Source organism: Sinocyclocheilus grahami, unplaced genomic scaffold, assembly GCF_001515645.1.
Source record: "Sinocyclocheilus grahami isolate Dianchi unplaced genomic scaffold, SAMN03320097.WGS_v1.1 scaffold712.1, whole genome shotgun sequence".
Taxonomy (NCBI): Eukaryota; Metazoa; Chordata; class Actinopteri; order Cypriniformes; family Cyprinidae; genus Sinocyclocheilus; species Sinocyclocheilus grahami.
This window is the reverse complement of record NW_015505891.1, coordinates 242,577-267,083: the sequence shown is the minus strand read 5'-3', so window position 1 is coordinate 267,083 and position 24,507 is coordinate 242,577. Positions and strand designations below refer to the sequence as shown.

The window sequence follows — 24,507 nt, the reverse complement described above, 5'->3', positions numbered from 1 at the left end:
TTATTTCAATTAACTGGCATGAATGTATTGACATAAAATCAAATGCATTTCTGACATAAATTCCCTTGTGTTTTCATACCGTTAGATGTAAAACAGAATGGTTGATCTCCCCTCTAAATGATTAATTACTTTGAGCTTGAATGACTTTGCCCATACATTATTCATCAGTATATAAATCAGTTGTTTCCAACACAATAGAAAGGACTTTGCCAGGCCAGAGTTAGAGGTGACACGGATGCATATTTGATCATGCACTCCAGATTGCACAGAGATCCATCTGTTCAATGTACATGTGCTGATGCCATTGGCCGCTTGTCCGAATATTTAATATTCCCACACGATTCCAAAATGTTGCTAGGCTTTTTGGAAATTAACCCAGATGGAAAATTCATGCGGAGAATTGGTTCTCAAGGGAGGATGGGAAGAGAGGCTATAATAAGATGACATTTAAAAGAGTCACATACAGTAAGAACTATGAACAAATATAGAAACTAGGTACATTTGAAGAAAATATGATGGGTGCTATTTTGTCTCAAATTAAATATAGCCTACCCTCGTGTCTCTATGATATTCTGGTACTGAGATATGCTGAGATATGCTGAGATATGAGTGTGCTGTTACATGGTTGCTAAGGTGTTCTGTATGGTTGCTAGGGTGTTTATAGGCAGTTGTTATTGTGTTAATGGATTCTTGATGGCTGGGGTCAAAAGAACCAACCCCCATGTCTCTCTAATACCCTCATCTCAAGATATGATGCTCCATGATCCATTTTAAGGCAAATGTATGTTTTTTTAGCTTGTTTATCATCTGCAGGCAGATGATCACATAGAAACACTATGATCATCTAGAAAATTCAAGATGCACACTTTGACATGTACCATTCATGCATTTAGCAGATGTTTTTTCCAGTGTGATTTACAAAGCATTCAAGATTTGCACTTTATCAGTTCATGAATTCCCTGGCAATCAATCCCAGGACCTTGCCATTGCTAGTGTCATGCTCTACATACCTTTGAAATATAATACATATCATACATACATCTGTATCCTTTTTTGGATCCCTATTCATATTACCGGTAATATGCAGAAATTTTGTCTGGAAGAAGAAGAAATAAATTAGAGAATAGAGATGACTACATCATGATTTAAAGGCGCAGTTCACTCAAAAATGAAAATGCACTCACCCTCATGTTGTTTCCAAACCACTCTGACTTTATTTCTTTTGCAAAACACAAAATAAGATTTTAGAAGAAATTTCCATGTTTTTGTCCATATAATGAAAGTCAATGGGATTCAAAACAACACTGGACCCCACTGACTTTGAATGTTACGCACGAATATCTACATAATGAGATCAGACTGATTTTAAACCATAGTAGTAGGTGTTGTTAATGGTTCATGAAACATTCAAATGTAATTAATAGTAAAGCTATATTTAAAGTAAATACAGTATATGTTGTATGTAAAGTAAATCGATACACATTCTTTGATGTATTAATAAACATTTTAGAAACACTTACTATTATCAAATTAATGTCTAATAAAGGTAGGTTTAAAGCACCTAATTGATAGCAATTTAGTATTTTCTGTGACACAACTCCTTGTTGTAACAAAGAATAAAAAACATTAACTCTTTAAACATGAGCTAATTAAACAACAGTAATTTGTTAATTACAGTGGAGGAGATCTGGATGGAGGAATGGGCCAAAATACCAGCAACCGTGTGTGAAAACCTTGTGAAGACTTACAGAAAATGTTTGACCTCTGTCATTGCCAACAAAGGGTATATAACAAAGTATTGAGATGAAATTTTGTTATTGACCAAATACTTGTTTTCCACCATAATTTGCAAATAAATTCTTTAAAAATCCTACAATGTGATTTTCTGGATTTTTTTTCTCATTTTGTCTCTCATAGTTGAGGTATACCTATGATGAAAATTACAGGCCTCTCTCATCTTTTTAAGTGGGAGAATTTGCACAATTGGTGGCTGACTAAATACTTTTTTCCCCCACTGCATATATATATATATATATATAAACCATGAATTAACTATAAACAACATTATAAACCATGAATTAACTATAAACAAACAGTTTCCACACGATTTACCAGCTTTTATGTTCCACACAGAAGAAAGTCAAAGAGGTTTGGAATTACATGAGGGTGGGTAAATGATGATTTTTTTAGGTGAACTCTCTTTAAATAGTGGAGCATATTTCAAATATGTGTGTACTTCACTATTAATTCAAAGAAGAGTGGAGACAAACAAAATCTTCATGTACAAATTACAGTACAGCAAAATGTCTCATGTTTGGCTAATGTACAATGACAGGAAGACAAGCAATAAATGTACATGTAATAATAATGTACATAATAAATGTACATTATTGTCAAACAATAAATGTACATGCACTCATGCACAGAACCACAATTCACTCAATTTGTCCACCAAATCAATTTTTCCCCTCTTGCCCCCTCACTCTCTCTCTCTCTCTCTCTACCCCTCCTTCCCTCACAGCCCACCCTGCACTGAGCCATAATGGTACATGCCATTAGTGAGCACATCTTGAGCAAGGAGGGGGTCTCTGCCTCGCCAAAGAGGCTGCGTTAGAGCCACATAAACACATTCACAGATGTGTCTCCATGCGTTCTGACAGCCCGACTGAGCCACGACTGCCACGCTGAATGAAGACAGAGAAATCAGGGGGAGAGACGAAGAACAACCACCAAGCAAATTACCACAGCATTACTGCAGGGTCTTGCCCATATCCCTCTCTCTCGGATTGTGGGCTTGAGTGAGAGCACGTCTGACAGGGAAGACAGGAAAACAGGTTTTCAGATTCATCCCCAAGGCTCCTAATTACAGCCCGCGTTTCCACTTTGATCCAGAAGCCACAGCACAAACAAATACAGGGATGCTCTGACCAAAAACAAAGAAGAGAAGAGGAGAATAAGAAATCAAGAGAGACTCACAAAGACAAAGAGTGAGAGATGGAGGGATTTTTAATGAATGAAGCATGCAGCAGCATGGGGTGGAAATAACTGCATTTACGAAAGGTAAGACAAACCTTCTTTGTCTAATCTGTGATAGAGAACAACACAAAAAGGCACACAAATTCTGTGGTGACGAGCAACAACAGGGGCTGTGACTGCTGTTTCTCCCTCACGATTGAGAGAGACTGCTGCGTGGATGAGCCCAGGAGAATAAGCCACGCATATGTTAAGATGTAGACGGGGATGAGCTTGTGACAGAGACCTGAGGCAAGCCTGAAGAAAAGAATCACTCGTAATCCGTACATAGCTCAAAGAGCACCATGGTGTCGGCTAGAAAGACAGCTGGGAAACTCGGGAATCAGTTGTGTTTGTGTATATATTCCTGAGTCAAGCCTCAGTATGGATCCGTTTTGCTTTTGTTGGATCTCTTGACAATAATGTACGTTGCATAAACTTAGGAATTTTAACATAATTTGCAACTCACCACTTTTAGAATATTTAGTCCAGGTCATCTGCGGTTCATTTTATATTTAGTTGCAGCTGGGCAAAATAAGCATCAATTTAATATGCATGTCAGATCTTATGATAACCACATACGTATCATAACAAAAGAAGTGTCAACACTAATGCCAGTTCACTGCTAAGGGGGTGCAGCACTGCTAGTTCTAATCTATACCTGGGTATTAGTGTTCAGTCATTAACGACTTAGTTTAGGGCCCCTCCCCCCACCTGACCCAGTGTCAAAACAAGCCCGCATGCTGAAAAACAACCCCGGGAACAATGCACGGCCGGTGCTTAGCAAAAGCGTGATGGTAATTAGATGGAGAAAGCATTAACAAATATCGGTGCCATCAATGCGCTCTTTTATCGTGTAAAACCCAACTCTGCCAGCTGCTGAAGCAATAACAACCGTAGCTAAATATGTAAATCATTACATAAGAGCAGGAACGGTGCCGCTCCAGGGCAGGAATATGAAGCCATTAGTAAAGATGTGTAGCAATATCAACGGAAAGTCTCTCTCTCTCTATCTCTTTAAGGATGAGTCTGGGATGGAGTTCCACATTAAGGAACAGATTGGGCAAGTCTTGCTGGAAAGTTTAGCTCAAATGAGCCCATTGTGCCTTCAGAGGTTTATGAAATCATTTGTCACATATCTTGGTTCTCTCATCCTGAAGTGGAGAATCGGAAAAGTTTTGAGCAAAATACTCACAGAAGGTGATGAAGTCCTGTCCTTCATCATTATCAACATCACAGTTAACACGAAACTGCATTTTACTTGCCTAATAAGATGTATTCCCTATGAAACAGGATTTTCAATGGGAGAAATGGGGTACAACTTGATTTTATTGAACTGGGAATTGATTGGATCATAAAAACCAGGTGCTCTGTTCTTCACCAGATTGGACACAGACCTGAATGTAAGATTGCAGTGATTATTGATGACTTCTTCTATCCACTGGTACCTACTTTTAAATGGATCTTGTTGCATCTTAATTCTTAATTATTTTTTTTTAATCTATGGTGATTATAGATTATTTCCACATTCTTTATTACATTAACACTAACAAGCATTGAATTACTATTGGCAAGTTTCTCCGTCAGTTTATGTGGTCAGTCTACATTACCTACAACAGTAGCCTAAAATAGTCTATGTAAACTGTAAATATAATATAATATAATATATAAAAGCAACATCAAACAGCTAAGATCATTTGCAAGAGAAAACAAATGTTTAAAAATATTATTATAGTATATTACATTGCATATCAGAAACTATGCTACCAGGTAAACTTTGCTGTTAAGTTGTCTCTCTCGTGGGAGCTCTCAAACCACTCAAACATTTTTAGCCTGCACTCAGCTTTGTGGTGTCAGTACATAGCAGTGTTGGCTTGTATTTCACTTTCAGCAATATTAAAGACTCACAAACAAAACATGCATACTCTATATATTCATCACAGTAATCTATAAAACCCCTGAATGATCAGCCATAACTTGTGTGATCACAGAGCGCTCGAGTACCAAAGGGACAGAGACAAAGATTACAAGACAACAATATCTTTCTACTCGTCAGATAAATTGGTGCGGTTGCAAGGAATTCTGGATTAAGCAGCCTTCAAAAATATTTTGAAGTCCTGTGGGTGAAAATCATAGTGTTTCTGTTGAAAACAGCTCTGACGTATAGACATTTGAAAGCACACTAGGCCGGAGCTACTTGCTGCAGGCACTCTTGCCCTCCCTCACACAAACTCACACAAGTTCAACCTCTCTTGCTCACATGTGAACGATTTGTTAGTAGACAAACACTCTGATTCAAACTGCAAGTGTTATGTCCCATTTCGCGCCTTTTCACAGGAAAACCCACATAAAAACCTGTTTTCACATGTGTCACACAGGCAAGGTTAGTTTGCTGAGGGAATCCAAGCTCTTGAAAGACTGTAAAGCGATTCACAATGCCATCTGAATCTCCATGCCATGAATATTAGCCAGCACAATTGTTCCCTGAGTGAGGCTACCATGGCTGCATTATTCATTCATATACACCGCTATGGCCAGATCTGCTCTGTACCAGCTTGCGGTGCCCGATGTGGAGCGCTAGCACCCACACCCATAGCTCTCTCTCAATGGACAGCTAATGAACAGCTGAGAAACAGAATAAGGAAGAAGGAAGAGAGGAAAAAGGCAGGAAAACAGATTGCCAGGCCTTAGGCTGGGCTGTTATTCTGCCTTCTTGAATTCAGCACTGCAGGGCTTTGAGGTTGTGTTTGGCTGCCATCTCTGGCCTACTTTAGTCGTGCAGTCGTATAGACACACACACAAACGCACTCCCATTACTGAACCATAACACCCCCAGGGACAGCAGCTGTTACCCCCGGAAGAGCTAGGCCCATAGTTGCAGAAGCGCTAAGAAGCTAAAGTGAGAATGCCAGGCCATATTTCCTCAGCGGGGTCCCATGTGGCTGCCCACCCTCCATGTGGCTAACAACTTCATCCATTCATGCTGTATATGGCTCACCTTTTTCTTAATGATGTCTGACAGTTGTATAGTAATGGCACAGTCCTGATTTTCTTGTCAAGAGAAGGTAATGATTGCGTGTATGTGTGAATGTGTACACTTCACTAAGCATCTTCATAAGACGACTGACATGCATTATGGGCTCCTTTCTGAAGCACATGGGTGGCAGGGGTCCATGCTGTTCATACATACCTCACATGTGTTTGACAAAAGCAAATGGGCTATTCCATTTTGGAGGCAAGAAACAACAACAATGGATCCAACTGGCTTTCAGTATATGGAACATTTTTCAAAATATCTTCTTTTGTGTTTCACAGAATAACACCACTGAGGTTTGGAATGATGACCCTTTTATATGTAATGATGATGATTTTTTCAAATGATCTTATATGTTCTGCAGGAAAAAAAAGTCATATAGATTTGGAAATATAGATTTTTAAATGTACTTTTTTCCCCCAATTAATCCATCTTATATTCTCAATATATGAAGTGTTACCTTGGTAAAGTTTCATTACTTTTTGACAGCATTAACATTAAATATCCAATAAAAATAACACTTTAATGCAAAGGTACCTTTACCAACTCTACCCTCTGACCAGTGCATGACTTCTGCTAATTCTGTAGTCAGCTAATTCTGTGCATATTCAGCAGGAAAACATTTCTCTAAACCATGTTTATAAAGAATAGGTCAAATTAGTCAAGAGCGATTCATAAAGGTCATGTTCTTGCGAAGAAGAAAAAATCCCTAGGCAGAATGGAATGAAACAGGCATATTATTGAAAAGCTTTCAACCTGAAAAGTAGTTCAGTTAGAACACTCATGAAACAGGTAATGCAACAACCACAGGAGTTCTGTCTTGTGTGTACAACAAAGAGAGAGACCATGAAGAAGTAATCTGGGAACGTTCCACACATGAACTGTCTCTAAAATGGGTGATTTCACTAAGTGAGGAGAATGTTTAGAGCACAAATCCTGTCTGTTCTTACTCTCTTACTGCTGAAAAGTCTGGAGTGTACCACATAAATGTCTATAAAGGCACTGTGTACTTTACAGCGTTCTTGATGAGAATGCATAAGGAGCACCAAGAGCCATGAGGGGATAATAAGCAAATTACCTTTAAAAACAATAAAGTCTTCCTTTAGTAAATCTAATTCTGGTAAGTATCTGTCCTCTGTGTCTGTCCTCTGGAACAGCAGTAATACATAGAGCCCCCTCCCCACATGTGCTATTCCGTCTGGCAACAGCCCCCAGTCCCTCAACAGCAGCTGCTGCTATGCTCACGATACGAGGACTGTTAAATATCTGACACCAGTCAGATTTTCTAATCCTGTAGATTCACTATATAGTGACCATGACCATTTCATCTCTGGACACCAAGTGCATTCATATTTAATTTGAATTTTCAATCATGTCCTTCTTACAGTATGAAACGGGATAGACACAGCAAAGCACCTGGCCCTAATGATTTGGCTGATGTTTGGGAAATTCAGTTCTGCTGAATGCAGAATTAAAATCAAGTTGTTGTTTGTCACATTTAGTTGATTGGCCTCTTGCATTATATGTCTTGTACTATGTGTACAATTATTTTTAATAATAGCAATGATTTTATAGTTATAAAAGATTTCAACTGATCAACTGAAACATTTTCTCATTATCATTGTGAGATATAATTGGCTTAATTAAAATTTAAAATAATATTATTCAAAAAAATTGCATCGATTTGATTAATCACGGTCTTACTGGTGCCACATTAATGCTTGCTAATCAACATTTATTATATTATATAATTTCTGTGAAATTGAATAACAATGCAACAAACCTGCCTTTTAAAACAGTATTCATAATTGTGAAGCAGAACCACTTGAACTGCAGAAAGAGGTTTTGTGTTTGTCATCGGGTAGTTTCGCTAATGACCTGCTAGTTAAAGTAGTTACAGATAGCCTCTTTAAAGCTCTTGTGTGCTGTCGAGCATGCTGTTAGGAATTATTGCTCCTCTTTTGTGCTATAATCTGGCCAGAACATTGCAGATCACATCAACGTCAACTGGCAGGCTGGGTAGTGTCTGATGCGACACTATGCTGCTTTCAGCTGCCTCTGGGTTTTGTTTTCACTGAGCAGGATTCGTGACCTGTAACAGACCTTGCATGTATCTGACAGATAAACTGATGAAACTAGATAGCATTCTGTGTTAACGATTTAACAAGATATTAAACAAGAGTTTAAACACTGCTTCATCAATAAGACAACACTACACTCTTGTCGTGGGCTTTAATTATCAGTTTAAAAATGGATTTAGTCAACCTCAGCCTCCTTAGCTTTAAATTAAACCGTGCTCTTTCACTTTGAGGTAGGGACTCAGTTACCATTTGAGCTACTCATATGTGAATATGCTAAAAAAAAAAAGATACTCTATGCATTAATAATAACTCATGGGCAAATTGCTTTTTAATGCAGGTTAATTCAAACTTTATACTATAGCTGCTTGCCAAAAATGATCCAGTTGGGGCCGCTGTGTAATTTTCAACCTAGGCTCATAAAAAAAACATGCCTTTACCTACATTTTTTTTTTAAACTGCAAAATGTATATCTATGTATACAATACACTGCAGTATCCAACTGAAATGAACATTATGGGGAGTAAATCTTCAACAACTTTTATTACTTTTCACACAAATTATGATTACAGAGGTAGATTATTGATTAAAAAAAGACTTATTTTCATTGTAAATTGATACATTTTGAAGTTTGCATCACATAAGGAGATCCATATGAATGGCTTTTCTGATGTAGTAAACTTGCTCTGTAACTCACCTGGTACTTGCGATGCGAAGCTCTTCAGGTATGAATCCCACGAAACACATGTCGCAATAAAAGAGGTCCAACACCTGTTCATTTTTAGCAAGCTACATTCTTAAAAATAAAGGTGCTTCACGATGCCATAGAAGAACCTTTTTGTCTAAATGGTTCCATAAAGAACCTTTAACATCTGAAGAACCTTTCTGTTTCACAAAAGGTTCTTCGTGGCGAAAGAAGGTTCTTCAGATTACAAAAAGGTAAGAAAGAGATGGTTCTTTAAAGAGCCTTTGACTGAATGGTTCTTTGTGGAACCAAAAATGGTTCTTCTATGGCATCGCTTGAAGAACCGTTTGAAGCACCTTTATTTTTAAGAGTGTAAAATGGCATGCTTGTTTCAGGAAATGTGCTTTTATCTCATGTTTGCTTTTGTCAGTTTAGGGTTTTTAGCTTTTAGCGCCCCTTATTGGTCTGTATTTCATTTACGAATTGTGGCGATACATATAACACCCAAACTAGCAAAACACTTCCAGATTAATTTTCATCTGATTTGGTCAGATGAAATAAAACACATCAGATATAATAAAACACATCAAAACTGAATGTGTTTTAGCACCACTCACTAAACATTTTATTTTGAGAGTGTTGCAAAACACACAAGAAGCCTGTGGCTCTCTCTCTCTCTCTCTCTCTCTCTCTCTCTCTCTCTATATATATATATATATATATATATATATACGTATATAAATATATTTATTTATTTAATTATTTTTCTGCAAAAATATTGCCACAGGCTCTTGTTTCCAATGAGCCTGGGTTGGTAATTTTACTACAGTACACTCATATGGAATTCAGCACTGAACTCATGATAAGATGTAAACCATGAAACATTGCAATATCAGCATTAAAGTGAAACTGAATTTAATTCAATATGAACAATGGCACTGCTTGAGTGAGCCAGTTAAAATATAGAAAAATAGATATTGTGCAGACCCAAATGGGTTATGCATCACAGTGATCATGGTGAAATTTACAACATTAATGTGTACAGACATCCTTGTGAGCCAGAGGGCTCAAAGCAGCTTACACGATCACGTTAAACAGATCTGAGCCAAACTCACCATCATTTGACTCTGAAAGCGCAGTGAATCTCTGAAACTGGGAGACACGCCACTGGCCACTTTCATTTACCTTTCAAACGGCAATTTAATATGCTACTAAGATTTATTCACAGAGGACTATTTTCTGCCTTCTATTTTCTTGGCTTGGTGTTTCACACACTGCCATGAGAGAGTAAGTGTGTTTATTACACAGCTGTCTGGAATATTTCATCCTGTTTGGTCAGTAGTGGCATTTTGTAGTCAGATATTTTTGTATAATGATGCTGAGCTGTAAAAATGTGGCTGATAGGGATGGGCGATACCTGTTATTTTATTTTCGATCCGATACCGATATTTTCAAGCCCAGTATCGTCGATATCGAAACCAATGCATGTATCTGAAAACTAAACTGATCTTTTAAATTATTAAAAGAATATTATCAGTAATTATACTCACTTAATATTAGATTTTAAAGCCATGTTTTTTAACATTTCATAGGCCTTTTTTTGTTTACACGGTCAGAAATAAAATATACTATAATTGTATTTAGCCCTTTACTGGGGTAGTAACCTCAAAGGTGCAACTATACCCCTAAAAGGGAGCATATTAGTACCATACAAGTATGCATGCTTTAAGGGTAGATACGTTACAAAGGTGCACCTTTGAGGGTACCTCATGACAAATAAACATGGTGTTACATAAGTACTAAAATGTATTATTATTATTATTACCATGGTAAATTTGTGGTTACTGCAGTTTTACTACAACTACTGTGATAAACTGTGGTTACTGTAATAAAACCATGGTTAATTTTTGTAAAAGGCTGCCAGGTTGTTGTACCCCTAAAGCTGAAACTTTAGTATTTTTTTTTTCTGACAGATTTATTAACAGCAATTACAGAACATAACACAATCCATTTGAACTTTTAACAACCAGTTTAAATGCATTTACTTGCACAAACTAGCCAATTTAAAATAAATATTACATGTACACAAAAGTTTGGGGTCAGTAAGATTTTGTAATATTTTTTTAAGTCTCATGCTCACCAAGGCTGCACTTATTTGAACAACAACAACAACAAAAAAAAAACGTAAAAGCAGCAATAATGTGAAATATAACAATTAAAAATAACTATTTTCTATTTTAATATATTTTGAAATGTAATTTAAAATGCATCTGTGATCAAAGCTGAATTTTTTGCATCATTACTGTCAGTCTTCAGTGTCACATGATCCTATTTTCCGGTTTTTTTTTTTCTTTTCTTTTTTTCCAGTTTCTCCCCGCGATCATGGAAATCGCCGCTCGCTTCTCAGCCCTAGCCCACAGAGATCTCCCCTTTGTGGAATATGCGTGGGAGTTCTGCAGGATCGCCGCGAAAATGGCGCTGGATGACGCAACGCTCAACTCGCTGTTCTGGATCGTGGCTAATTACCATCGCCCCGTGGACCTCCCAGACACCACTGGACGAAACTGGAAGGAAAGAATCCTCCAGTGTCTGGAGAGCGTCCGGCCCCGATCCAGAACCAGCTCGCCATCAAATCCGCCAGCCGCCGCTGACTCAGGCCCACCGGCCGCCGCTGACTCGGCACTCTTGGACATGGCACTTCCTCCGGAGTTCTCGACTCCTATCCTCTCGCCTGAGTCCGCTCCAGAAAGCTCTCCTTCGGCTCCTGAGTCTCCTACACCTCCTTCACCTCCGCTGGTCCCATCCAGCCCTCCTTCGTCTCCTGAGCCTCCTGTGTTAGCGAACTCCGCTCCTCCTGAGTGCCCTCCAGAGCCCGCTCCTCGAAAGCGCCCTCCAGAGCACCCTCAAGTGCCCGCTCCTCCAGAGCGCCCTCCAGTGCCCGCTCCTCCAGAGCGCCGTCCAGTGTCCGCTCCTCCAGAGCGCCCACCAGAGCCCGCTCCTAGAAAGCGGAGGATCCGCCATGGCCTCCTGAGTCCCCTGATCCGCCATGGCCTCCTGGACTGTCTGCTCCGCCATGGCCCCATGAGCTACCAGCTCCGCCATGGCAACCTGAACTGCCTGCTCCGCCATGGCTCCCGGAGCTCCCTGATCCGCCCTGGAGGCCCTCCTTGGCTCCACCTAGTTCCTGCCCTGCACCAGCCTCCAGGGCGAGCCTTCCGGGAGGGAGGAGTAATGTCACGTGTATGTTCCCGTTTAGTTCCTGTTTGTCCTTATTTGGTTTGATTCCTGTTTTCTGTTCTCGTTATTAGTTAACCATCATTCATTCTGTTCACCTGTTATGTTTCATTATCCCTTTTGTCTCCACTCCATTTAAACCCAGTGTTCTCCTAAGTTTCTTTGTCTGGAATTGTTCATGTCAACCTTGGTACGTGTGTTTTTCTGTTTCCTTTTGATTATTAATATTAGTAAAATTCTCCTACGTCTCCTCGCTCCGCACGCCTACACAGCAACAGTCTCGTGACAAGAAGCTTATTTTATGCACCAAATTTCTTGATAAATAAATAAAATTAATGGTTAAAAAAATGCACTTTATAATCTATATTTTTATGTGAGGATTGATTTTTTTGATACATCAATATCGAAATTATCGATACTTAAGGATCGATCCGCCCATCCCTAGCGGCTGATTAGAAAACGGATTCTGCGATGCAGAAAAGACGTGGCCAATAGAGGCAGTCACATGTCATTCCTTGAACAAACACAGATAGCTAGTAAATAGCAATTTGTTTTTATTTTATTTTTTATTTGTTTTTTAACTTTTAAAGTGCGGTCAGTGCCGCAGTTTTTTAACTTTTAAAGTGCGGTCAGTGACGCAGTAGAAGAAGCCACTGTGGGTCTTTTTTCATATTATGATAAACTACTTGAGTTTCAGAGCACGCAGCCAAAATAAAATATACGCAGTTATGTCATCTTGCTTTTGGTGGGCGGATGCCTGCTGTTTGGGAGCGTAGTCGTGAAAGACAGTTCTGGGAAGTAATACCAAACCACTTTAATGACAGAATCAAGCATTTCAGAGTGATCAAAACAACATTTCAGATCAGTCTGCTGTTTAGTTCAGTTATGCCATCCCATCGCGCACAGTCACATTACCTTTTTGATGTGCATTAAGTAGTTTATTTGGTAAACGAGTTTCCGTCTTTGTGTATGTGCATGTTTTCTTATTGGATAAAAAATGTATCCGATTCAGTTGAGCTCATAAGTTCCATCCATCCATCCATCCATCTATCCATCTATCCATCTATCCATCTATCCATCTATCTATCTATCTATCTATCTATCTATCTATCTATCTATCTATCACCAAGCTTTGTAAAAGGTGCCACCACCAAAATGTTCACTGACATGGAAAGCATAGCAACAGTTACTATGCGTCCCTGCTTTGTAGTGTCAGCAAAAATGATGAGGACACTGGGTGGTGGGAGGTTCATAAAATCTTTATACAATGCAGACCAATCTATGCTACAACAAAATATGCTGGTATTTTTTTGTCTGTTTTCCATTATTGCACAGGTTAAACCTAGCACATTAAAACAGAACTACAGCTTCAGAACAACTTAATCTCCACAGCTGGCTATTGATTTTATACCCACAAAGTGAGATGTGATTTCAAGAATTCCTTATACTTTTCATTTTTAATTTGTCCAACTCCACTTGGCCTCCTTCATCTGACTTTTACTGGTGTCTAATGTCCAGTCTCCCAGTGCTGAGGTGTAGGGTGCATGTGCTTTTGAAATGGCTATTGCAGCTTAATGAATGTCAGAGAAATCCCATTAAGGTCCATCAGTTGCACAAATTATGTTTACAAAGGAGGATTGAGCAGCTGGTGGTAATTTTTCTCTCGAGAAGTAAGCCATCATTGCTGGAAGAATAAAGGGATTTGAAAACCACATCCAGCGACTGAACAAACATATTTTTATGCATCAAATTACACAATAATCTTTTGACCACCTGAGAAAATGCGACTCTGTTTAGAAAAAGTTTGCCAAGACCAGCGGATAGTCTTACACAATTATTATACAGAATTTGTTGACTGAAAGGCTTCATGTGGTTTAATGACAAGAAGTGTGCAGGCTCCGACGCTGTTCAATTGTTCCATAAATGCTAAATGAGATAAACAGAAAACCAATCGATTTGTCTGCAGTGAAAACATGTCAGTAGGAATTCTGAGGTAAAAGCGCCTGGTTTATCGACAACCTCGTGGCTGTACTAAACTAATTCCCCTATGTCTTCAGTAACATACTGTGCTGTTATTGACATGCTAATGTTCGGTGTTAAAGACAGCGAGCGTTTGAGTTTGCATGGGGATTCCCTGTGCACCCCGTGCTGGTCCAATGCTTTTTACACCACTGCAGTCATTCGAAATGAGCTACAAAACTGGAGGGAATTACAAAACAAGGACCCAGCACTTCTTCTAGCAACACTTTTTCTCCCACCACAGTCTATCTAGAGTCTTTGTATTTAGGGAGAAAAAGCTTGTGAGGCTTGAAAATGGCAATTTGTTTCTTAGTCATCCTCCCATCGTGAGCCTACTGCGATCCTCGTAGGTAATGAGTCCGGTGTGCCAACTATTTGCATAGCCAATTAAACCTCCCTGCCTTCAATATGGGCACTTTAAGAGGATAATCAGGGCTGGATGGTAGGCTGAGACAGGAAGCATGACTCATTTTAGACTATTGGGTGACTGAGAGTCAAATAGTAGCTTGGGTTTTGGATTAAGGTATTAGCAGTGTTTTTTCATTGTTACCAGAGAGGGGTGAGGATGGGGGGTCTGAACTATAAAAAATATTTTATTTTTTTCAATAAATTAGAGGATGCAAGGACATTCTTGCATTCAAAATCATATGAGTCAGGGTCAGAATCATCTAAACAATTGTGCATAATCAGATTAATCAAGAGAAGTCAGAAGGATCCAAATAATACGATCAAAATTAGTTCTTATTCAACACGCCAGACAGTATGTAGCACGAAATTGCAGATCTCGTTCAATGTAGAATCAATAAACGTACAAATGGCTTCATTTCATGTTAGATTATTCAGGTTATTACATTCATTACGAGTGATGTAGGTCATTTGACCCATTGCTGCATCAGCAAATTATTAAGAGCTATTTCATTCTGGAGGGGTCTTAGTCCTGAGAGTGATGTGCCATATATATGGAACACGCATTGACCTGTTAACTAAGCAAGCTTTTACAACATTGACTTTACTGATTTCCCCATATCTCCTTTGCTGCCCTTAACCTGCGCTTCTGTAGATGCATATTCACGAATGGTAAACTGATTTCTTTTCTCAGTTGTATGTTCTGATTATATATAAGGCTGTTTTTTCAGTTTCAAGCACTTTAATGTCCCAGGGGTATAAAGATAAAACTTTTTCTTTTAGATTTGTAACATTTTTTTTGTTATGTAAAGATCACATAAAAATGGTCTACTATTTAAGATGCCTTCAACATTTGCACTTTTCTTTCTTTCCTTCTTTCTTGTATTTTATATACAAAACAGCATATAGAATTATTTCTGAATGATCATGTGACACTAAAGAATGAAGACTAGAGTTCTGGCTGCTGAAAATTCAGCTTGGCCATCACAAGAATAAATTACATTTTGAAAAACATTTTAAAAGTTATTTTAAATTGTAATTTAGAATTGATATTTATGTTGTTACTGTATTTCTTATCAAATAAATGTGGACTTGTTTAGCACATTTATAAAAACATAAAAAACATTACAAATCATAATATATTCTAACCTAGTAGTGTATTTACACAAAATTACAAAATATGTATTAATATTTATTGCTTTACTCTTTCCAGATATTTAAAGTAAGAAAATCCACCAAAATATGAATTAGGACATCTTTAGCATGTTATTTAAGAAGCTTCTATATAAAATAAAATCTATTATTTTTGTGTGTATTTAGGATACATTGAGTGCTAGCTGTGAAGTTAACTTTAGCAAGTCAAAGGAATAAGCCATTGTATTCCAAAAGTGTCAGCAATGTCATTACCACCAGTTATTTCCATCGTGAATTTAACCACAAAACATGATTTGAGAAGTGATGGAAATGACAGTGCTAGGAATTTTTGCATTTTTGACAGAATTTCTCTGTGATATATGTATATACATATTTATATAGTCATTTCTAGTGACTAAATTCCATAAACTAGCGAGAGTGTGAAAAGCATGTTTCAAGAGACTTTAAAGTGCCTATAGTTAACGAAACACCCATCTGTCCAAATAGGTTCCAATTCATCTGTCTTTATTTGGTCAAATTCAATAAAATTTAGAAACAAGAGTATTATTTGTCTGGTTCAGAAAAATAAACTGTCAAATAAAAGTCGTTTTTATGATTCTACCCTTAAAAGGTGGCCTTGTGATATTTCGGAGGTGCATTAAATCTTGAAAACCATGGCTATTTTATAACTGACCTTCACCTTATCAGACAGAGCCATTTTATCCCTTAGATAAGCATCGGCGCAATGGACATTACTGCCATGGATTGTGTGGAACAGGCAGCCATTAGGTTGTGTGTAATTGATCGGTGAGTGGCCGTTTCTCTCTCACCCTCTCTGTGCACCAGGGGTGAATCATCACCTCTTAGGCGACTGCTAGACAGAGATGTGAGAAAAAAGACTAATGGTACAAGGGATACATTCTCATTTACAATCATTTGCACCACTCAATACTACTGAGCTAAAGTAAACATTTTTGGTAGGATTGTAAACACATGTGAGAAAGTCAATGCAAGATGCAAAAGTAATCTTTTTTGCTGCTAATTGTTATTCAGCATCATGCAATGAGAGGGCACATTTTTCAGATTGCTTCAGTCTTTGACTCGTGTCCCTGCGGTCCACAGCCCTCCAGAGGAGGCGTTTGCACACACAGAGTTGTCCTTATCAGCCTAACTCAGTGAGAGGGACTTTCAAAACAATGGCCAATTAAAGGGCTCCATCTGTACTATACAGGCAATTCTTTTAAGAAAGTGTAACATGGCTTCCAGGAGGCCATATGTAATCTTAATGCTGAGTGTCGCGTTCAGTGCATGTGCAGCTTTAGTCCAGATGAACAGACTGAATTTGTATCCTGCAGATTAGGACCAATTTCACGCTTGTAAGATAAAAATGTGTACTTATGATTTTCCCCCTGGCTTTCTGTAATTTAGCACATGGTTGAACCAGTTGGTACAAAATCAATTGCAGATTGTAAGAAAACACATTTCTTCTCATGGTTCACAGTGAAGACATATGTGAAACATGATGAATTACAAACCACAGCTGGGTTCTTAAAATATATTGGCAAACAATGCTTGACTTTGTGGTCATGGAAAAGATTTCAATAATTTTATAAAACTGTTAAAAAGTATCTATCTATCTATCTATCTATCTAAAATGTATATAATAAATTACATTTTATTTACTTTTCTACTTATTTATCATTTTGTTTCCAAAGGATTTGTGTGTCTAACAAGTCTGCAAAAATTAATTAAATTAAAATGAATTCATTATAAAGTCATTCATAAACATATACTTTTTAATCCCTTTATTTCATGTTATTGATTTTTAAAACTATTATTTTGTATACTATCAAGTTAAAAATTCAGAGGAAAAAGAGTCTGTTTAAATGTGTACATGGTGAGTTTTGCATTTGTTTTGTTTTATTTTTGCTTTTGAAAAAAAAAACATTTAAATAAAAGCAAAATTCACATCATTTTTTATTTATAACAATGAAGATTTTTGATGAAGTTTTTTTTTTTTATGCCAAGTTCATGGTGATGTTGTTTTTCTTCTTGTTTTTTGAAAGGACCAGGCATCCTACAAGACCTGTAGATGTATAACATGAACAAGAACTCTATGTTTTCCACAGAAAGCTGGCAAGTTTATCCTCAATTGTTGCTTCTCCCAGTGGCGCCTGCAGGTGTACAGCTGAACGCACTGTGCGTACCATGAGCACTCAGACTGACCTGAGATTTGCCCGTCAGCAGTTATTATAGGCCTGTGTGTCCCGTATTTCTGTTGACTGAACCAGCCATGCCATTAATTATTAATTTATCAGTCTTTTGCATGCTATGAGTCCATTTCTGCATATAAATATTACGCCAAATAGTAGTGTAAAATATACATAGAATATAAAATCATGCTATATGCACTTTCATGAGATCAGGTTAGCCTACAACAATTAATTTGTGCGCTATTTTACAAATGGGAATACAACGAATTCATGACAATGTTTTACATTCAAGCTACCCATAAAATGTATAGTGAAACGTACTTTAAAAGCGTTTGGAATGCAATAAAGTAATTTTTAAAGCTGTTTTTAAAGCATTTGCTGCCTGGATTTAAAAAAAAAAGGCTAATAAATAATTCACATATCAGACAAAATTGCGTTGCAGCAAATCCTTTAAATTTTAAGGTATTCAGATAAGAGCAACATAAAAATCAGAAAATATAAGCAGCTATACAATTATAGGACAAAGTTGTACATATATGTCATTGTAATTTGTTTTATTTTTTAATTTTACGGAATTATAAAATATAACACAAATTATAATGGGGCCTGTTTTAGGCTTTTCCTTATTTTTATATTTTAGACATCCATCAATTATAGTGATGGGAAAAAAAATGACTCGCCATTTCTTCATTGGACGTGCCTTTAGAGAGAAATGCACTGATTACATGAAAGACTTTCTATTTTCGATTTGAATTATTTCATTTTAAAGTAGTAATTTAAAGCTTTCTATACATTTTATCATGTCTGTGAGGCAATTCGCTGAGTTTCGGTTCATCACTGTGAAGTGCTCCTGCTCAAGACAGAGACGGCAGAAAGCGTTTGCTTTCTTTATTTTATAACAGCACAACGTTTTGTTGATATTGTGAGTGCACATAAATAAAACTAGACCCTTTACAGTTTAGAATGATGTATTACTCTTACCTTTATGAGCAAAAATGACTGCGTATTTTAAGTTGTTTTCCACTGTTAGAAAGAAATGCAAGTGATCGCGCTGGCGCCTCCATGTCCTGCAGAGCGCGCTTCAGCTTCCACTCTCCACACAAACGATTGGATATGCGTCTAACAGTGCACATTTATCTAGGTTAAACACTTAAACTAACATTGTGATATGCTTGAACTGTTTTATATCTATAGATTTTATTTTAGGCAAGTCGTGATGATTTGCGAAGGCTATGATCAAACATATGATCAACTCACTGACTGTCGTTACTTTAAAAAAACAAACTTACATTTAACGAACAAAAAATGCTCCAAACGTTTTTCTAAATTAACTTTATTTAAAAAAACAAAACGAAATATAATCACTTTTCCATTACATACAAAACTGAACTATTTTAATAGCTGAAACAGTAGTATAAGCTTTATACTAAGGGGAAAAAGGCTGGCTAGGGCCTATATTGAGGCCTGTGCAGGGCTCTAATCCACGTCATCCAACACGGTTTTGTTCTCTCTTTTCATCTCTGAGCATGCTCTTGATATATGTATTTTACCATTTTGTTGAGTTTAAAACGTGTGACACATTTGTTCTGCTCTCACTGATCATTTGTCGTTGAACCCCCCCCCTGTGTGTACCCTCGGAAAAAATCCTGCAGGTGCCCCTGGCTTCTCCATTACAATTGGAAATACTTACCACAACAATCTAATATGTGTTTGGATAGTTTCAAACAAAGTCAGCAGTTTCTGCAGTTTCTAAACAAGTTACTGCCAAAAATGTTTCACAATATCACACTTTATTCCAGCCCACGTAAGAATAATATCCATTAAATTTCTACCACTTTATAAACCCATTTTAATCCACTATAAGTTGTTGATTTCATTCCTGTGGGATGTTATATAAAGCTCATCAGAGCAAAAGTAACCAACAGTTTAGTGAAGGGTCAGTTCTTTGTTTCAAGTTAATTAGCTCACTTGCTCTTCCAGACTGATGACTTTAAACACGCAAACTGAACAAAGACATCTGAAATCTTATTGAGAAGGTCAATCAGACTGAAGACTGCATGAAGCAAGCGCAATAAATGCTCTGTGTAAAAACAAACTCAAGCCAATTCACAGCAGTCCTTCTGGGGCCCGGGGTCCTATGAGATTTTGATCCGGGAGTGCTCCGCCTGCCAATGCCAGCTCTGACAAGATCCCAGGCAAGGGCTGAGACCTTGACACAGTGCTACTGACTGGCAATACTGATTTGTTCCTACTGTTTCCACGGCAACGGCCATGTGTGGTTTGTCGTGCTGAACACACGCAGGATGGGAGGAAACAGACATCATACTGTATTTGTACCCGTTCACCTCCATGTTGAGCAGCTACACGGCATGAGCTAAACATAATGATGTCCTTATTGTGATCAAATTGAAACCAGTCATGAAATCAGTTCTGTTGAGCTTTGGTAAAACAAAGAAAACCACTTCTTTTTTTATAGCTGTCATTTGGTGGTGCGTTTTTTTGTTCAGCCCACAGGAATTATTTGCTCATTACTTTGTCAAGATCTCTTTATTCTCAATGTAAAATGTGCCCGAATTGCTCTTCAAGACTCCTGCTGTGTGGGTTCTGGTGCGAATTGAGCTAGCCAAGCCAGATGCTTTGCAGAGTATTACTGCGTCTCCTGAGACTGCGAGTCTGCAGCGGAGCTTTTAATAAAAAATCTGCACGTCAGTGAGAGCCAAGGAAACAGATCTTCCTCTTCATCAACACGTCCCCCTGATTTTCATTAGACACTATCTAGATATACATTTATTGGAGTCTCCGACATGAAAAGTCTCAAAGCCAGCTGTTATAATGAGGCAAGAGAGAGGAGCAAGAGCCCTTGAATAATACAAAGTGAAAATAAAATGCCAAGCTAGCCTAGAAAATATTACATATGGCTATATAAAATACAATGCATATAAACAAACTAACCAACAATTTGAAGAGTAAATCAAACATATTGGAGACATTATGGAGACATTTCCGATTAATTTAAATTCCATGTGTCATCACTATGAACATGTGGTTGATACAGGTTTGAATCTGGCCTGCAATCTGTCCTGATCCCATTTCACAAGAAAATAAAAAAATTAAATCCTTTGGATAAAAGTTTTGGTTAAATATCTAATACTGTAGCACAATGAAAATCTGAGATTTTTTATTATTAATTTAAACCCAACAAACAAATGCCATCTTTTTTTTTTTTACGATTTTACTATTTTTTGAGCATTAATCAAATATAAAGTTTGCGTATTATATTTGTATTTACTTGTGAAAATGCTTTAAATGAGAAAGCGATGCAGAAAAGAAGAAATTTAACCAATGGTCTTAAACCATTATTTGTAAAAAAAAATTTTTTTATTATATTAGAAAACATTGCAAAATAGAAGTAATTTGGCTAATGGTCTTAAACGTTTGCACCATGCTGTATATAGAGCACTACATCTAACAAAGAAGCAAAAGGCCAATTATACTTCCCTAACAAAATGGAATATATAGTTATGCCATTGAGAATCTGAAATGGTAATCAACCAATAAAATCCCCAGTTGTTCCGCATGAATGTATGGCTAATTGTTACTCCTGTCTTATTGCTCTCTCTCTCATGGTGTCAAACACGATCAATAACACCTCCCTCTTCCTTATTGCTCAATCACTTTCCAAGTGAAATCACACCAAGAAGATAAAAAAACAGAATTAAATAAAAACAGATAACAAATAAATCAGTCGTACCAATGCAGAAATCAACCGTGCTGCTTCAGAAAGTTCAGGAATTAACACTTTCTCCACTTTGATGCCTGAAAAGCATTCATTTCTACTGCACCCTCAGAAAAAAAGGGTACAAAAGCTGTCAATGGGGCAGTACCCTTTCAAAATGTACTAATATGTACCATTTATGCACTAATATGTACTAATATGCAGCCTTTAGGGTCAAAAGGGCAGAAAAGTGAAAAGGTATTGCCCATAGTGACAGCTTTTGTACCTATTTTTCAGAGAGATATCCCAATACTGATGTTTACTGGCTATTTTCTAGCTGTAGCTATGCTGACGTATCACATTTGTGGAATGGAACATTTTTGATTTTTGGATCATAGTAAGAGCCAATATAAATCCAATAGGGTCATCTAGTCATCCAAACCGACAGAAGCCTAACTTATGAAAAACATCACCATTAGTCTGATATTTCTTGTGTGGATAAGCCTGTGAAAGTTAATTTACCACCTTCTGTCTGTTCTTGGCCACACCATCCTGACTGGTCTGGCATGCAGGCTTTATCCTCATTTACCATGTAAGCAGATTCAGGCATTACAACAGACTAGCTGTGGATGTACAGCCTGTGAGACCTGCTAAATATAACTGCTGGAGAGAGTTTTACAGGGTTTTCTCTTAAGTCAATTATTAAAGTATTACATATGTTACATAGGCTGGTTTATTCATTTGAAGTATTTGGGATTTTAAGAGCAAGTGGAAAATGTGCTGAATGTTTCATTTCATCCAAGTGAAATTAGCAAGCAGTTAGACTGCATTTACACTTGTTTTAAACGCCGAGCCATGCGACACAGGTTGCGGGCGTGCGTCAAGCTTATTAAATTATAAATTATAAACATATGCTTAGTAAATGTGTGAGCGCTTAACTTTGTGACAAATTGTAAACAAAAAGCTGATTTTGAAAAGGCTAACTTTTTTATATTAATTTATTAAAAAAAAAAAATTTTTCATTTTAGTCATTGCAGACATTTTATTCAAGGAAACTTCAGGGCCATTTTATTTCTATGAATCCTATTTAGAATCATAATAAGTGTCATCTTTTATAAACCAAGTGATAATGCCAGATGCTTTTTAATTTGATTTTAACTAAATTCATTTAATGAGATTTTATACTCCTCAATGATGTTTATACTCCGCATGATGAAATTGAGACATATTGAGCTGAGTCATCGTGAAAAACACATTATTCTCTATAATACATTTCCAGATACTTTTAGGTTTTTTATAAATATTTTAATTTAATTTGATGAAAGTGAAAACATGATGGCATGTCACTAAAAAATGCACTTCAGTAAAAATGAAACTCTGAGCAAATAATCTCTGAGCACAAGAGTGGGGTTTTTAGGAATAGGAAAATGCATCAGCTCATCCATCTGGACTTCAGATTGGGTGAATCATGACACATATTGGATTTTTTTTTCTCTCTGAACAAATGTAATGATTTCTAGTATGTGAATTGGCAGATGTCGTTGTATGCGTTTGACACTGACATCGTATACAGTAAATCTGACCATTCTTTCCTTTTGTCCAGTGTTACCACTTTAAAAAAATCCATTACCAGTGGTGTGCAACAAAGAACGGTTCTCCTTTGTGCTATTACAGGTCATTTTCTTTTCTCCTTGCAGAAAGAAGATTCATTGAGAAACAAAATGAGAAAATGGAAATGACCTTGAAGTAAAGTGCATCAGGCTTGGTGTTCAGGTTACAGGCTAAGACAATGAAAAAGGGAGACTGCGACGGAGAATTGGAAAGCAAAGGGAGACATTGCTTTCTATGATGTGTTGTTTTTTGGGCTCGAATGAGGCCCAGTAATGTAGATGAAGAATCTATATAGAGCACCTCCGCCTGTGTCTTCTGCCTGTGGAGGAGGGATCATTGGGTTATAGCTTGTTAGATTGCAGTGCAGTGTCAAGCCTGTGGATATAGACACAGATGACAGCATAGCCCCATTTCTGCAAAGGACAGGGATGTGTCTTCAGTAATGCTTTAGGTCATCTAATATTATTCTCATTTATTCTTTCTCACCAAATCTTCAAGAGAAAAACAACATTTGATACATAGCTCATGATTCTGTCTTTTAAAGATTTGCTTTATGCTGGAAAATGCAATAACAGACTACAGAAAAAAAACTATTCTTACTATAATTTACTCTTTAATTTCACTACAGTATTTTCTTCAGTATAATTTTATCTGTATTGTAGGATTTTATATGGATTATTAAGGACCCATATAAAATAATATTTGCAGATGGTAAAGAGCAAGAAATGTTGAGCCATGACTCTTCAGTTTGGTCCTTTCACACTAAATATATCTACCATAATTTTATAAATTATCTAAAAAAATACACATTAATAATTACTAAAATATGATATATCATTTATCATGTATGATATAAAAATTTAATCTTTAAACTAATTCAAATACCATAGGAAACTAACAAAATCAGTTTGTTTTTTTTCATTTATTAGTGGCTTGACTACATTTTGTTTCTAAGGGATTTGTGCATGTAATGCTGCTGCCAACATGCCAGTACAGTATACAAATACTACATTTGAATAAATGTTTGTAGTTTTTTTTATCGTCTATTAGAAACTGCCTAAGATCAGTTATCAATGTTCTAATATATGCAGTAGATAGATAGATAGATAGATAGATAGATAGATAGATAGATAGATAGATAGATAGATAGATAGATAGATAGATAGATAGATAGATTTTTGATTAAATAAATTTAGCTTTGTTGTGCATAAGATATTTTTCAAAAACAAAAACTATATATAGAATATATTCTGCTAAAATTTAGGATTACTACCAGGATTCAACAACAACAATAATAATAATCATCATCATACTATAAAATAATATCAAATCATGTACATGTATGTATATATACATGTATGTATATA

General features: G+C 36.9%; 1 protein-coding gene across 2 annotated transcripts in view; it reads left to right on the top strand.

Moving 5' to 3' along the window:
* The first annotated feature begins 2,625 nt into the window (after positions 1-2,625).
* LOC107560151 (galactosylgalactosylxylosylprotein 3-beta-glucuronosyltransferase 1) overlaps positions 2,626-24,507 on the top strand; it is a 100,748-nt gene continuing 78,866 nt past the window's right edge. For both annotated transcript variants that reach the window (XM_016244241.1, XM_016244240.1), the window contains exon 1: positions 2,626-3,060. The gene's annotated coding sequence lies outside the window, so the exon portion shown is untranslated. The remainder of the gene's footprint in view (positions 3,061-24,507) is intronic.